Source organism: Mizuhopecten yessoensis, unplaced genomic scaffold (assembly GCF_002113885.1).
Source record: "Mizuhopecten yessoensis strain PY_sf001 unplaced genomic scaffold, ASM211388v2 scaffold11103, whole genome shotgun sequence".
In the NCBI taxonomy this organism is placed as follows: domain Eukaryota; kingdom Metazoa; phylum Mollusca; class Bivalvia; order Pectinida; family Pectinidae; genus Mizuhopecten; species Mizuhopecten yessoensis.
The window spans coordinates 1-8,399 of NW_018408881.1; positions in this window are offsets into that span (position 1 = coordinate 1).

The following is an 8,399-nucleotide window of genomic DNA, read 5'->3' on the forward strand; positions in this document are numbered from 1 at the left end:
TAACGCTGGCGCACGATTTATCTGATCTTCATTTAAGACATCAGACTGGTCTACTTGTATCAACCACAAGGTGCCGCATAAAGTCTTCGATTTTGAAAAGATATATTGCAGGGGTACAGAAAAAATAAACGTATCGACAGCTGAACCCTTTGATTTCGAGGATGTCAAAACGTAGGAATGTGAAATAAAAATAGGAACCCACATATACTGCCATTAAATAAACAGATATTTGCTTACTAATAGACATTGATCTATTTTTCATAGGGAGATTCTTTCTACAGACCAATATATGCTTGAATCAAATACACTTAATGAAAGGAAAGGAGAAACTGTAGAATTCATTACTCCCGGGTTACACATCCTCGTCCCCTCCAGGAGCGGAGGTTAGGTTTACTATAGTGTATATTTGGGGGGAAACACTTTGTTGTATATTTTGTTATATTCAATGGGAAAGAGTTCACACTTGGTTGGAATGATTATCAAGGATTGCAGTCTTAAGGTATGAAAGCTAACACCATGATTCACCCATCGTGCTTGAGGGGCGGGGCACCAGTAGGGTTAAATTGACTTAAATGACAACATCGAACCAAATTCTCTTCATGAATTCAAAGAACTTAAGGTGCTGTATCAAATTTGTGAATTTCATAACCTCTTGGGAGAGAATAGAACGTCCTATATCATGATGAATTACATTATTATTTCAGTTTTTCCAAAAGAATCCCGGCTACACATGTAAGTCAACCCCCAATATCATTATGTCAGGGAAACCGTCATCAAAATGACAAATGAGGCCTGTATGGGCTATTTGTTTATGTCACATCATCACAACAAAAACACTATCATATTACACCCCAGGTAACCTTTATGGCCAATCGGTCTCTTTTTACGTCTAACTACAACACAAACATACGAATGCTAACAGAAATATGATATTGTATATTCTCATCAATACATGGAGTCATTTTCAAATAATATAATTTCGTCATTACACTAACACTTTTAATTTATTTTTGTAACATACCCATGGAGATGAAAAAATCAACCAGGGATATCAGTTGATAAACGCTTACTTTTTCAAGTCTCGCAGACATCTCCAGATAGTTATTTAAATAACGTTACAATAATGTGTCGTAATCTAATCAATAATATGATATCGGGTATAAGGGGAGGTAATGACATTAAAAAGTTATATCTAAAATATGTTTCTTTTATACCCTTTATCCCTTTAGATAAATAGTTTTTTTGCACGGTCAAGTTTACCGTGTCTTTCATTTATTTTATTCCAGTTGATTACGCACGGTAAAATATTTATTTTGGATATGTGCTTATCTAAAACCGAAAACGAAAGTACAAAATTAAGGGTATTTCCGAGTAACGCAAATGTAACCTTGACCCTTCACCAAGTCACATACCTTCATTAATGGATATCGACAAAAGTATGTATAATCTGCTGGCCAGATTTCAAGGCGGGGGGAGCTAGCCCGTAAGGTGAGTATGACAACATTATGATTTTTAGAACTTCAGTATGTCTGAGAGCGTTGCAAGACTTAATACATTTGTATACAGTCCTAAATTGTGTCCAATTACAGAATAAATATGACAATACCTTATAGGGCTTGGCTATGCGGAAATGATTTTTGTAATACAATTGTTTCTAACGTATATCAAAGGGACAACTTCTGATTATATACATATATTATACTATATATATACATGTATATATATATACTGATATCAGATATGAATCTCTTAAATAAACTAGAAAAATATATAATGGTTCAATATAAACATAAATTGAAAAGCAGTATTTGCCTGCAACTGAATCGTTTTTTCTCTTCTATAGCAAATGTAAAATTATGTACGTATTTTACTAAAAGTTTCATTATGATTGTTTTCCTCATATAGGACATAATCGGTAAACAAATTATTTCAATGCCCGGTTAACTATTGTGTTCAGTTAAGGAAAGCCAAACTGAACATTTTTACAGCTCAACATAATTCATATTGCTCACTTTCATACACATTATTTCGAGTAATTACCATGAAACCTTGACATTTGTTTATCGTATAGTATGATATGTTTCATTTAAGGTGACAATGGGCGTGGATTTGGCAGTGTATCGTTCACGGGTCGGTCAGTTTGTGCCTCGACCAGTGAAGGGTATTGTGTCAAACATTGACTACCTTTGTAAAGCTATCGCCAGTGTTCGGGGTGGCCTGATACGACAAGATGGATTAAACAGCAAGGGAGCTGTTACATTCATTGGTCTCCTCCTGCGTGCACAGGGCATAGAGTCGAACCCAGGTCCAGGACCAGGAAAGGGAGATGAACATGTACGTTTAATTTCATAACTTAAATTACGAAACGTGTGGTATTTGTTCATACAAAACTGAATGAATTTTGGTGAAGTCTGCTATCTGCAGGTGTTATTGGATTGCAGATGTACAAATATAATGAACAGTCATTCTCATTCTCTATTGACTTGGTCTAAACAATGCAAAATATTAGGCTTTAAACAGCATTGAAACCAGTCATATTGTTACCCGTAATTTCTTTATATATTTTTGTTGACATGTACTTGTTTCTACATTTTCAGTTTTTTTTAATAAAAAGCTTTCCCTTACAGTCATTTGCAGACGCACAGACGGAAGACAATGACGATATCAACATCACACTCGGTACGTTCGACACCACCCTTCGGATTTTAAAACAGTAATAAGACATTAGACCAGCTGATAAATGTTGTGAAAAACTTCTTGATTTTTTTTCTTTTCTCCCAAATACACGCTCAGTTTGATGTTTCTAAAGTATCAGTAATGCAGGGGTTTCATTACACAGACAGGAGAATATTTCTGGAGAAAAAAACATCGGTATTATAGGATTAATTCTCAGCCTCTCTGGACCTAGACTACACGATGACAAAATTGAGATGTGAAACGGTATGTTATCGGAGTTTAAGTAATATGATTAATACACATATAATAAATAATACATTATACAAGTAAGTTATATTTTTGCAACTTTTAAAAGCAACCTTCACGGACGAATGTTGTAAAATTTATAAATATATAGATACCAGTCAGCTGGTATCATTAGCAACAACGAAATTAAATTTAAAATCGTTACCAAAGATATACACTCAGTATAATTCACGCTCACGATGTGTACGTTTGTTGCGATATATATTCTATATATTGTTTGTCTTAAAAGTTCTCAATGGAGTTTTTGGTTAAATGTCTTTATTTTCCTAGACTAAATGCTCTCTGGGCTGCATTTATACAGCGAATAAAGCTAGTATGTAAAAAGGATTACCAAGAGCTAAGTTCTATTTTTGAAAATTCCCTAAATCAACATCGTTATAGGTATTATGTTATTTATACCCGACTCCAACAGTGTTGTAGCAAAGTAAATAATCCACGCGTTACAAGTAAAAATGTATACTGCATTATACTTCAGTACTGTGTTTATCATGGTTTTAAAGTAAAATATGTTGAGATATTCTTAAGAATCTCTACCCTTTTTAAAAGACTCTTATGTACATCAAGTAACAAAACATAGAACATGTCAAGTGAAAATTAATGTAATTTGATCGTAGGCCTTGCAATACATCTTAAACAGTTTTTGAATGTGTTCAGTTATTCCATTACAGACAGTAACACTGACCCAAACATGGCTGACAGGATTAGCCAGTTTATGGAATCTGTTCTACCTGTCAACAATCCCACCAATAATGGAAGTAGTCAAACAGACGAGTACGAAGGCGCAGTAGCAATACCTGGTCCTTCTTCCGGAGCAATTGCCAAAACAACCATTGTACCTCAAGGTAAAGTAATGAAACACTTTTGCAAAACAGTAGATAATGTGGATTCAACATTGGATATTTAATATCAGAACTGAATTGTTCCATATAACCTTTATGTATATATAACAATAAATATCATGCTGTGCTAATTGTCGAATATTTAAGATAATGAGCTTTTCAAGTTGAGATTGTATCCTATTTTCTTTTAATATATATATATATTGGACATATCTTTCAGTGGTGGTCAATTACCATGACAACAGAAAATATAATGAAGAGATTCGCGTAGAAAATATGAAAGTGAAAAACGCTGAAAATGTATGCACAGGACAGACTATCATCCATACTGGTTTGTATAGATTCAATCTTGTTACTGTTTTTTTTCCTAATTGTCCCTTGATATTTTATTCGTGAACACTTTATTTCGTGGTGAAGTGATTATCTTTTACAATGTTGATAGTTAATATTTATGTGTGGAATTAATATTCAAGAATAATTAAAACTTGCAAGTGAGCTCCTTTTCGCCTTTTGGCCGGCGTCGTGCGTCCGTAAACAATTTATTTCGACCTCCTCTCCAAAACCCCTGCAGAAACCTGCCATGGCCAAAGATCAGCCAAACATGTCCAAAGGGGCCTGAGGGGCGGGGCCAAAAAGGGTCAAATTGACTAAAATTTCAAAAATCTTCTTCTCAAGATCCAGACATGGTAGAATCAAATACTCTTCATAGATGGAAGCATCTTAAGGTGCTTTACCAAAATTGTGAATTTCATGACCCTGGGGTCTCACGTTTCTCCCTTACTGGGGAGGGGGTAAACTTTACTATAGTTTATATAAGGAAATCACATTTTGGACCAGTATTTGTTTAATTTTCATTGGAATTAATGCAAACTTGGATAGCATTATCCATATTCGATAGCAGTTTGATGATATGCACATATCAGCCCTGACTGGCCACCAGGGGCTGATGGTGGGACAAAAAAGGGTTGAATTGACTGAAATTTCTAAAATCTTCTTCTCAAGACCCAGATATGGTAGAATATAATACTCTTCATAGATGGAAGCGTCTTAAGATGCTTTACCAAAATTGTGAATTTCATGACCCTGGGGTCTCACGTGTCCCCCTATGGAGGGGTTAAACTTTGGTTTATATAAGGAAATCACGTTTTGGATCAGCATTTGTTTAATTTTCAATTGAATTAATTCAAACATGGATAGCATTATCAATAATCGATAGCAGTTTGATGATATGCACATATCAGCCCTGACTGGCCACCAGGGGCTGATGGGAGGGGCCAAAAAGTGTTAAGTTTCCATTGGAATTAATTCAAACTTGGTAAGCATTATCAGTATTTGATAGCAGTTTGCTGATATGCACATATCAGCTCTGACTGACCCCCAGGGGCTGATGGTCGGGGCAAACAAGTGTTAAATTGACTAAAAATTGAAAAACTTCTTCTCAAGATCCAGATATGGAAGAATCAAATACTCTTCATAGATCGATGGTCTTAAGGTGCTTTACCAAAATTCTGCTGACTGACAGAACCACTATTTGAACTACCCAGATCTTTCACACTACTTTTGCATTACATGTAGTTCAAGTTACCTTTTGTTACAAAATTATTTTCTTTTTCATTTGGCAACATCGATAACATCAGTTTTTACATAACTCAGGTGACCGTTAAGGCCCATGGACCTCCTGTTTATATTTCTTGGTGATGGATTATCATTATATCTTCAACATTGTTGTTGATTGAAAATGAAATGACAGTGTCAAATTTGCATTATTAGTTTTTAGAACATACCAATACGATTATAGATTATTTCAAAGTTTTACTTAATACACGAACAATGTACATATCAAACGTGTCGCGACGTTTCAAGACCGTCTGCTATAACTGAGTGAGCGATTTGCATTGTTTATATGTACAACTATAAAACTACGTACTATATTCCATATGTCTCTGGACACGGGACGTTTCGCCTATCGATAGATAATATATACACACTTTGTCGAACAGGTTACATATAAAATATATACAATCTCTTCACTCACTCAGTCATAACTTCACAAAGGGAGCAGTCGGTCTTGAAACTTTGCAACACGTTTAAAACTTTGATATGACATATTTCCAAACTGATGAATCTTATTGAAAATGATCTTAAATGAGTTTTCGGTTTTTATTCACTAGCGCCAACTGGCAATGAGGACGATGACGTTCCCAAACCAAAAAAGAAAAAGGAAGAGGAAAAAGAAGTTCCGAAAAGTGCCAAAAGAAATGCGTCTGAAGGTAAAATATTTAAAAAGTTCCAATTACTGTGCATAACAAACGTTTATCCTGATAGCGATAAAATTACTATACAAACATGTTTAATGACAGTAGTGGTCACCATGTATGTATAGCAAACTTGTATCCTGGTGTATTAGTTAGCATGTGATGGATGAAAGAAAAAATATTTTACATAACGAACACGTACATTAGTGAAAACAGGCAGCTTTTTAATTAACTGGGCGGTTTTCCCATGGGTTTCCCGGTAAAATAAGATAGAGAGTCATATAATGAACTCTTCCTCTACTTTCAACAGGATAGTGAACAATTGTGACAACCCCCAAGCTCTTCATATAGTACCACAGCCTTGCATCCTGTTGGCAGTTTGAATTAAAATTTAATCACCGTTACTCAAAAATGTGTATCCTGATAACAACATAATGTCTTGAGTATAGGCACTTGAAGGAAGTCCGTTTTTCTTGTTGATGTAAACCATATAAAGGAAACCGCAAAAGTGACCGCTATAACAAAACTGAAAAGAAAATTTATGAACACCATTGAAAATATTACGATGACTGTAAATAGTGTTTTTTTTCAGCAACAGGGGAAGAGGATGAAAGCATTCCGGAACCGAAGAAAATGAAACAGGCGAAGGAAGCAATTCTGAAAAGTCCCAAAAGAATAACTCTTGAAGGTAACATCCCGATGTTAGTTTGAACAGATGACATGCATAAGCCAATTTGTCTGTACAACTCCCATTCTGCCAACTTCACCAGATGAAATATCAGTCGAGAATAATGCCGAGGTAGAACCAGTATCACATGACTTCATTAATTTCCGCATATGTTAAATAATCCATTACTTTGCAATTGATAATAGACATATAACAATATGCACATAGTAATCTCTCGGGTAAGCATCCTGTGCACTCCAGAATCTGTGTTCAAATATATTTTTATCTGCGGTCTTGTAAGATCTTGAACTCTGACAGGTTAACCTTTGACCGTTCATTTTTCCGTTAAGGTTAACGTTGACTTCTAACATTTTTCCGACGGTCTTCAAATCAAACCCTAAAGTCGTTTGCCTCTCTCTGCCTTATATAATGGGACACATCTATCGTCTGCGATTTATCTTTCAAGTGTGTAGGGATGTTTAAGAAAGTCTTATTGGGATACCTTGCCTTACTATGCCATTTCTTAAATTGGTTCGTTTCCGGCACAATTTTGATCATACAAAAAAATGTAGCCCTACATTTCTTTATCGGAGTGTGAATTCGACTGTTTTAATTCAATGATGGAGATAGTTATTGTTAAATCCTGCTGCAATCCTCTTTTTTGATCTCTAGTGTATCATCAATATAGCTTTATACAATACCTAGACTTTTAGTCTGTACGGTCAATGTCTATGGTTTCTACATAAGACGTACTTCCCTTGCACCAATTGGCTAACACTTGATATACCTTGTTCCCCATAGCTGTGTCACAGCGTTGCTAATATTATTTGTTTAAAAAGATGAAGACCGTTGTCAAACCATGTTGGCATAGACTTGCTTTCTTATGCCAGAAGTTTGAAATTTTAAGCAGTTCTGGATGTTACTGAGCGCTCGTGTGGAGGATATATTTGTGGAACTACACACAACATCGTGTGCGGTAAGCTCTTCATCATCCAGGAGATGGTTAATGGAAGACACGCTTTCAGCCAAACCTTCTAGTTTTGAAACTATTGTAGTTAACAACCAACACAGTAGAAAAAGAAATACACCAAGTAAGGGCAAGGTTATCCATCTCCCCAAAAGATCTGTCTAAGAATTGCATCCAATACTCTTGAAACATTACATGAAAAACACGTTTATAATCAGTGTCCGACATGACATTTACACCTTTGTGCATTCGTGAAAGCATATCGTGATCTGGTTCTATTTGGGCATAGTTATTAAGATCTGATTGTTCGTCTTGTGAAGTTGACATCTTGCCTAAACACCTTTCGCGACAAAGTTACAAGCTTATATATTTTGCTGTGTTACATCAATTAATTTTACATCCTTTGTCACCCAGACAGAAAGAGCTTCAAAAATATTCTGAAATGATTGATTTCTATATCTTGTAACACGCAGAATAAAACCTTTTTTTAAATGCTTGCGTAATGCATCCATCTTTTCAATATCTTTTGTGCATTTAATTTGTCTAAAGCCACAACAGGATTTTTACTTTAATTTAATCTGTTTCCCAGACAATGCTGAAACAATGTTAAAACGACACATCGAGGAAACAGACAATATTCTGGTGACTAGGAGGGAAGCTGTAACGGCAGTGGCCAATCGTCTGAAAGA